Source organism: Polypterus senegalus, chromosome 9, assembly GCF_016835505.1.
Source record: "Polypterus senegalus isolate Bchr_013 chromosome 9, ASM1683550v1, whole genome shotgun sequence".
Classification (NCBI taxonomy): Eukaryota; Metazoa; Chordata; class Cladistia; order Polypteriformes; family Polypteridae; genus Polypterus; species Polypterus senegalus.
The window spans coordinates 138164965-138173690 of NC_053162.1; positions in this window are offsets into that span (position 1 = coordinate 138164965).

The following is an 8726-nucleotide window of genomic DNA, read 5'->3' on the forward strand; positions in this document are numbered from 1 at the left end:
TGAACAGGTGTTCCTAATAATCCTTTAGGTGAGTGTAGATTCCCCTTTAGCCAAAATATTTAAGTTCATGATAATTTTTATTTCTTAATGATCTGTCAACATACCAATCACATCTAATTTACATAGGCCGAGTATTAATAAAATTTAATTGTATCCTTGTGCATATTTTGATCTATACACTATTGGGAGTCCAGATTTCAAAAATAGATGTGGGTCCAAAATGGAGTTCCCTGTTTATTTCCAGATATGCAGGATACTGTAGATGGTAAGTGATCAAAAGGAAAATACAACATGTGCTTATGCTTTGGCCACACAGGTGAACCTCAGTTATTCGCTGATCTAGCTAGACAACATCTTGGCTTTACTTGGGTGCAAGTAGTAAAGCCTTCTTAGCTTTTAATAAGACCAATTGAAAACATGCAAATACACTGTAAAGGGTAAACAATATATAAATCATCTATATATATAAAATTCTTTTCGCGTTTGAAACGGAAATTATGTATGACCACGCGAAACGGAAATTACAGTACGTTTGACCAGAGATCATATTATAATACAGGAACTAATCACTTCGTTTGTGGACATTTTTATATCGTCTTTACGAATTATTATTTGTGTGAGAGTTATTTTACTGATATTGAAAAGAAGTAAACACAAACACGGCAATCTATCTCAGCCCTCCAGTGCTGAGCCGTCCACCGCCAGGCACGTTCTGACAGAGAAGTTTTATTTATTCGTCCACGTGACTGTCGCGGAAACTACCACATTATAAGTTTTTGTTTTAATTGTCAGTACGTGATAGTAGAAGAGATGAGGAAAACAGCTTTGTGTCTTTCTACATTTTAACTATGCCAAGCTGTAAACAATGTGAAGACAACACCGCTTTCAGCGGTGCGGAATGTCGGGCTGCTCCGCCGGGTTGAGAGCTTTGCAGATTTGGTCAGCGTCCTCTCTTCTTGCACTGTTTGTGACACTTCGAGTGCCCTGTTGGCTCCTGGGAAAGTGGAAATCTTTGCGAATGAGTAATTGGCACCATTGAAGCAAGACTCTCTTTGGCTCCGGTAGGCTCTACGAACAGTGACTTGGCATCCCCAACGACCAAGGCTCTAACGCTGGGGACACCACGTCCCAAGTCCCGACTCCCGCTGCCTTCCCTCAACTTTACGCGGAGAGTCATCCGCCTTCCACTCACTCTCTTCCTTCATAAAAACAAACTCTGCGGGAGCGACCACAACTACTACGTCTCTGGTGTCGGCCAAACACCCAGGCTGCCTGCACAGCTGCATGTGAGCCTTCACTTGCTCTCTCTCCTGCACCTGCTTCCTTCTTTTTCCTCCTGCAACCTCCCGTCCGTTTTTTCTTTTCCTTCCCCTCTATCCAACTCGCGCTACTATTTATCAAGAGGGCATGGCAACTGTGCCAAATCAGCGGCCCCAGGAACAATCACGGATGTGGAAAGTTTCTCACCTGTGCACTTAGGGCAGAAATGCCCACACCGCGAATCGCCCCAACAAACGGTTCAGCCACACTATCATGCCCCCTTGCTAAGCTATGAGCACGGTGATTATTTATTTAAAAATGGACCTTTTGTCTTGCGCTGTGGACCCGCTACACCACAGGTTTACATCTAAGAAGATGCACCAACCTCTTCATGTTAAGTTTTGGACTTGGGAATTGTTTGTACCTTCTGCCTGTTAAGCATGGAAGGGCAGCGTCCACATTTCTCAGAATAATTTTTCTCTTAAATCACAGGCACGTAGTGCAAGGTTGTCAGGCAGAAATTTGCAGGATCTCAAATCAAATATAATTTCTATACCACAGCGGTCATGTAGCACCTTTCACAAGGGATCTGCTACCGAGAGATGATCCAAATACATTTAAGCTGCTGTTAGTGCTACTTACCTGTTGTGTTATTACGCCTTTAAAATGTACTTTACCCGAAAGCACTCCAGTACTGCTCAATATATCTTTACTTCTTACATGTTAATGTTTTACTGTTTAATAATTTATATACTAAATTTTTTATTTTTATCCCTTGCACTCAGTGAGCGAAGCCACTGGGTAATCAGCTAGTATTTAAATAAATAACAGCTCAATGTTTTCAAACTTGCTTAATCATTTTGTATGATAGACTACTGTATGGCTTATCCCGGCATCATCAGGCTCAAAACAGAAATCAACCCTAGATGGTCTGTCAGTTTTTCACATTGTAGAATTACCAATAGATGTAACCTGCACACCTTTGACATGTGGAGTTCCTTAAGAAAAATCATATAGTCAAAAATTGACCATGAAATTGGAGGCTTAGATGTAAGATAACAAATGCAACCATAATACAGGAGTAAAGTTTGGACCCAATTCCAACTTTTTTGTGAATTAAATACTCATTTTGAATTTAAAAGAATGTACATAATTTATAAAGAATCATGCATATGAAAAGTTTACTACCAATAAAGCTATTTTTTTTTTAATTAATTCACACATTGTTGAAAGCCTGTGCATTGAAGCTGGGGAGTTCTCTACAGCGCAGCCTGAAACAGGGAAGAGTCTCGATGCTTTGGAAAACATCTTGCATCACCCCAGTCCCAAAGGTATCACGTCCTGGTGAGCTGAATGACTTCTTGCCTGTCGCCCTGACGTCACATGTGATGAAGACCATGGAGCGGCTGCTGCTTCACCACCTGAGGCCACAAGTCTGCCACACCCTCGACCCTCTGCAGTTCGCATACCAGGAGAAAGTGGGAGCGGAGGATACCATACTCTACATGCTACACTGATCCCTCTCTCACTTGGACAGAGGCAGTGGTGCAGTAAAAATTATGTTTCTGGACTTCTCTAGTGCCTTCAACACCATCCAATCTCTGCTACTTAGGGACACGCTGGCAGAGATGGGAGTAGATTCATACCTGGTGGCATGGATTGTGGACTATCTTACAGACAGACCTCAGTATGTGAGTCTTGGGAACTGCAGGTCTGACATTGTGGTCAGCAGCACAGGAGCGCCGCAGGGGACGGTGCTTTCTCAGTTGTTCAGCAATTATACATCGGACTTCCAATACAACTCTGAGTCCTGCAATGTGCAAAAGTGAGTTGACGACACTGCTATCATGGGCTGCATCAGGAGTGGGCAGGAGGAGGAGTATAGGAACCAAATCAAAGACTTTGTTAAATGGTGTGACTCAGACCACCTACAACTGAACACCAGAAAAACCAAAGAGCTGGTGATGGATTTTAGTAGGCCCAGGCCCCTCATGGACCCCGTGATTATCAGAGGTGACTGTGTGCAGAGAGTGCAGACCCATAAATACCTAGGAGTTCAGCTAGATGATAAACTGGCCTGGACTGCCAATACTGATGCACTGTGCAAGAGAGGAGAGAGAGACGACTATACTTCCTTAGAAGGCTGGCCTCCTTCAACATCTGCAATAAGATGCTGCAGATGTTCTATCAGACGGTTGTGGCAAGTGCCCTCTTCTACACTGTGGTGTGCTGGGGAGGCAGCATAAAGAAGAGGGACACCTCATACCTGGACAAACTTGTGAGGAAGACAGGCTCTATTGTAGGCACGGAGCTGGTCAGTTTGATATCTGTGGCAGAGTGACGGGCGCTGAGCAGGCTCCTGTCAATCCTGGAGAATCTACTGCATCCACTGAACAGTATCATCTCCAGACAGAGGAGCAGCTTCAGTGACAGACTGCTGTCACTGTCCTGCTCCACTAACAGACTGAGGAGATCGTTCCTCCCCCACACTATGCGACTCTTCAATTCCACCCGGGGGGCGGTAAAGGTTAAGATTATACAATGTTATTGTCTGTTATACCTGCCTCGCACTCTCCACCTTGCATTTTTTAACTTGCACTGCATTTTTTATTTCTTTTTAATTAATTTTGTTTTTATCAGTATGCTGCTGCTGGAGTATGTGAACTTCCCCTTGGGGTTTAATAAAGTATCTATCTATCTATCTATCTATCTATCTATCTATCTATCTATCTATCTATCTATCTATCTATCTATCTATCTATCTATCTATCTATCTATCTATCTATCTATCTATCTATCTATCTATCTATCTATCTATCATAAACATTCAAGATTCTGGCATTCCTTCATGTTTATTAGATTAATACAAATTTGCTTAAGAATTTTCATGTAAGGATGATAGAAATACTGCAGTTATTATTACCATTGTCTGCAAACTATTGTTTTATACAGAAATACCAGCCAGTTTTCTTTTTTATGCCTTACTATTTAAAAGAAAGAAATCTACTTGGATAATGCATTTGAAGATTAAAACATATATAAAAAGCCCTTTCTGGTAAGACTAGGGTTGATTGGTGAAATGGTGACCCTGTTTGCCAAATTATTTCCTGAAAATCTGCTGTGTGGCCTGCTCAGGCAAACTTTTTTTTTACAATTCTCCGTGATGCTTTGGGAGGCCAGCATGAAATCACAGAGCTGTAGCAGCCATCATGGATGGGGATTTTACTACCTTCATATTTGAGCATACATCTTAGATTCACATAAGCATACTTTAAGCATCCCTCACTTCACTGTTTACAGTGTTGGCCGGTCTGCTTTGAACATGTCTGAATAATGCAGAATGTATACATGCATGCGTGATGTCACTGTCCAATCAGAACTACAGTGGATTTTCACCAAGCATGCATTTAAAAAATGTGCACTGGTATGCATATATTTATTACTGGTAATCCGAAGCTCAAACAGGGAACTATCTGCGCAAATCAAGCACTGCCTTCAAGTATATAGCGGCATTCGATAGTTTGGGCACCCTTGTTTGTTACTGTGAATAGTTAAGTGAGCAGAAAATTAAATGATCACCAAAAGGCATAAAGTTAAAAATGACAAATTTCTTTTCAGCATTTTATGCAAGATTAGTGTATTATTTTTGTTTTGTACAATGAAAAAGGAAAGGAGCACCATGCAGAAGTATGGGGTGAAAAAAATATGAGGTCTCAGATAACTTTTACTAAGGTCTCAAACCTTAATTAGCTCACTAGGGCTATGACTTGTTCACAGTCTTCGTTAGAAAATTGTAAAGCTTTGTAATCAAATTGCAAAGCAGAATAAATTCTCTGACTCCTCAAACCTTGTCTCAACAATCAGAAGCCATGGACTTCTCTAAGAAGCTGTCTATCACTCTGAAAAATAAAAGAATGTATGCTCAATTAGCAGGAGAAGGCTACAAGAAGATAGCAACGTATTTTCCAGCAGCTGTTTACACAGTTCACAATGTTATTAAGAAATGGCATGTAGTGTGCGCCTCGACACTGGGAGGACCAGGGGAGGAAGCGTGGCCGGTACATTATGTCCCTGGGGACGCTAGATGGCAACCCCCGTGGGCTGCAGCGGTGCCTCGAACTCCCAAATTAAAGTACAAGTCCCTGCCTTACAGATGGCCAGGGGTCCTGCTGACTCTGTCAGTGTAACAAAGGTGCTATATCAATGCCTGACCTGACGCAGACAGACACGAGAGGCATGTTTTATTTTTCGTTTCTACTGCCTGTGTTGTGCCCGTTCCCACAGGCACAACACAGTCCCAACACAAGCACATTACCACACAATATTTTTATCCTTGTCTTTTTCTCCTCCACTCCTCCTCAGCAAGCTTCATCCTCCTCCTCCCGACTCTGGCCCCCGGAGTAGTAGCTGCTGGCTCCTTTTAATATGCACCTGGAAGTGCTCCAGGTACCTGAATATTTCATTTCCGGCAGCACTTCCAGGTGTGGTGGAAGGACTGCCCATATGGGCTCAGCAACTCCAGCAGCAGCACCCCCTGGCGGCGCCTGTGATCACAACAGGGCTGCACCAAACTCCAAATCCCATGAAGCTCTGCGGGAGTCTGAGGCACCGCTACAGCCCAAGGGGGTTGCCATCTAGTGTCCCGGGGGAGGTAATGTACCGGCAACACTTGCTCTTCTGGGGCCTCATGTATAACACCATGCGTACAACTCACACTATAACATGGCACAAGCACAAAAGCGGGAATGTGCGTACGCACAGAAAAGCCCAGATGCATAAATCTGTGCGTACGCGAATTTCCATGTTCTTCCACTAAATAAATCCTGGTTAGGGTGAAAAGTAATGCACATGCACGCGCCTCCTGTCCCACCCCAACCCCCCACCCCCAGAATTACGCCTCTTTGAATATGCAAATCAATATAAATATGAAAAATGTGAAAAGAGAATGGGAAAAGCACCAGGGAAAACAGAAGAATTTCAGTGAATACCAAGTGGAAGCAAGGAAAAACATGCTTTTTGTTGGTTTAAACAGTGATATAATCAACAAAAGGAAGCTGATCGAGTGACAGAGTGTCAGAGAAACTCAAAAGCTCAAGTTCACAAAGTCGTACAGTGCCCGAAATAAAAAAGAAGTTGTCAGATATCAAAGCCGCCGTGAAAAGGCAAGTCATAGCCCACTGTCTGAGTGTCATATGAAAGCTTATTAGGGTACAGACAAAAAAATAGGTTCACAGTGAGAAAAAAAGCATGAAATGTCAACTTTAATCTCGAAATTTCTACTTTAATCACATAGTTTATTTTGTCATTAAAGTAGAATATCATAAACTTCATCTGAAAATCATTTAATTTACTAGTTTCTCAAATCCCATCGTAACTAAAGTAGCACGTTAAATGCTTTGTTTTGTATTTGATCTTCTATGTGCTCTATGTGTGTGAATCACTACGTGCTTCCGGGCTTTCTCTTCCTCCGACAAGAAACAGAATCCACTACATTCGTGATGTTACAGCTCTCTGAATAATTAAAATACTGAGATGTATATGTGATATCATTTTGATGATGATAGGAGTTAAATCATCTTATTAAACATGGGAACACGGTGGCACAGTGATTGTTCATGTCTCACGCAAGATTCTTGCCATGTGCGACCTTCGATTAAATACTTTATTGTAGCAGTACTGTCTCTTTCAAACGTACTAACCCCTAATTCCTGTCCTTACTTTTCTTTCTCCAAATACCCAATCGCCATACAATCAGCTCTGTAATAGATGTTAAGCCGTCTGTAAGCTTACAATGCCGATTCTTCAAAACTTTTAAGGAACATTGACATCTTGCCTGAAGAAGGGGCCTGAGTTGCCACGAAAGCTTGCATATTGCAATCTTTTTAGTTAGCCAATAAAAGGTGTCATTTTACTTGGCTTTTCTCTAAGGAACATTGAAATATCTTCATAGTACATGTTTATTTATTCTATCCATCTATCCTTCCAGTGTCGCGCCAGCACAAGCAAGAATACAGTGCAAAACAGGAACAATCTGTGAACAGAACGCAAGCTCCTAGTTAGTGCTGCAGCACTGTGTCCTGGCATGTTTAATTATTAACAATATAGATTATTTAAATGAAGTTAAAGTTTTATCTGTATAATATAATAAACATATTTTGCTGCATTTCATCTTAATGATATCATTATCATATGTAAATACACGCTTTATAAAGTGGCTCAGGTTGTGCAATATTATAACTGTAGTGCAAGTTTACAGTGAGGTAATTGTACTTATAAGTACAAACAGTTCTACAAGGAGCACCTGATGGACTGATTGAGTACGTTTATAGTTCTTGGGATGAAACTGTTTCTGAACCACGAGGTCTGTACATTGATTCCCCACTCAAATAAACTGATATAAATACTCTGAGTGGTGTAGTGAGAGTAATATGGAAAAAGATGATTCGCTGTGACAGCCCCTTATGGGAGCAGCTGAAAGAAGAAGGTGCAATGAGAGTAACAATGCTAAAGCAGCTATTGTATTTAGAATAGTTTGACCATTCTGTGAACCATTATATTGTTACTGGTGAATTACAATCAGATGCATTAAACTAATAAACAATATGCAGTTAATTTCAGTGTATTTATAAAGCCACGTCAGGGATGTGGATCTGTAAAAGTAAGCGTAACCAAACAGGAACAGTAGCATTGCTTTGATGCTGGGTGCCGCCAGTCTGTAAAACCGAGCGGAGAACTTGCGTACACCAGGGTATGAGGTACCGTGGAAATGTGCATGGCTTTACACCAATTTTAGGTTTTATACATTGCAATTTGAGCGTGGAAACATTCATATGCAATATTTCTCTGCATACACACCATTTATACATGAACCCCCTGGTCCTCCCAGCGTGGAGGCGTCCTGTCCGGACAAAGCCCCCAGCTGCACACTACAGCAGTTAACAAGAACGATCGAGGTCAAGTTGAGGTCTAGAAGACCAAGAAAACTTTCTGAAAGAACTGCTCATTGGATGGCTAGAAAGGCATGTTAAAACACCTATTTGACTGCAAAAGACCTTCAGCAAGATTTAGCAGATTCTGGAGTGGTAGCACTGTTTTAAGTTCAACTAATGCTGAAACTAAAATGGGGATGGTTCCTACAGCAAGATAATGATCCGAAAAACACACCTCAAAATCTACAATAGAATACCTCAAGAGGCACAAGGTGACGGTTTTGCCATGGCCCTCACAGTCCCCCGACCTAAACGTCATTGAAAATCTGTGGATGGATCTCAAAACAGCAGGGCATGCAAGACGGCCCAAGAATCTTGCAGACTTAGAAGCCTTTTGCAAGGATGAATGGATGAAAATACACTAAGTAAAATTGAAAGACTCTTAGCTCGCTGCAACAAGTGTTTCCTAGCTGCGATACTTGCGAAAAGGGATGTTACTAATTTCTGAACATGTCGGTTGCCAAAACGTTTGGTTCA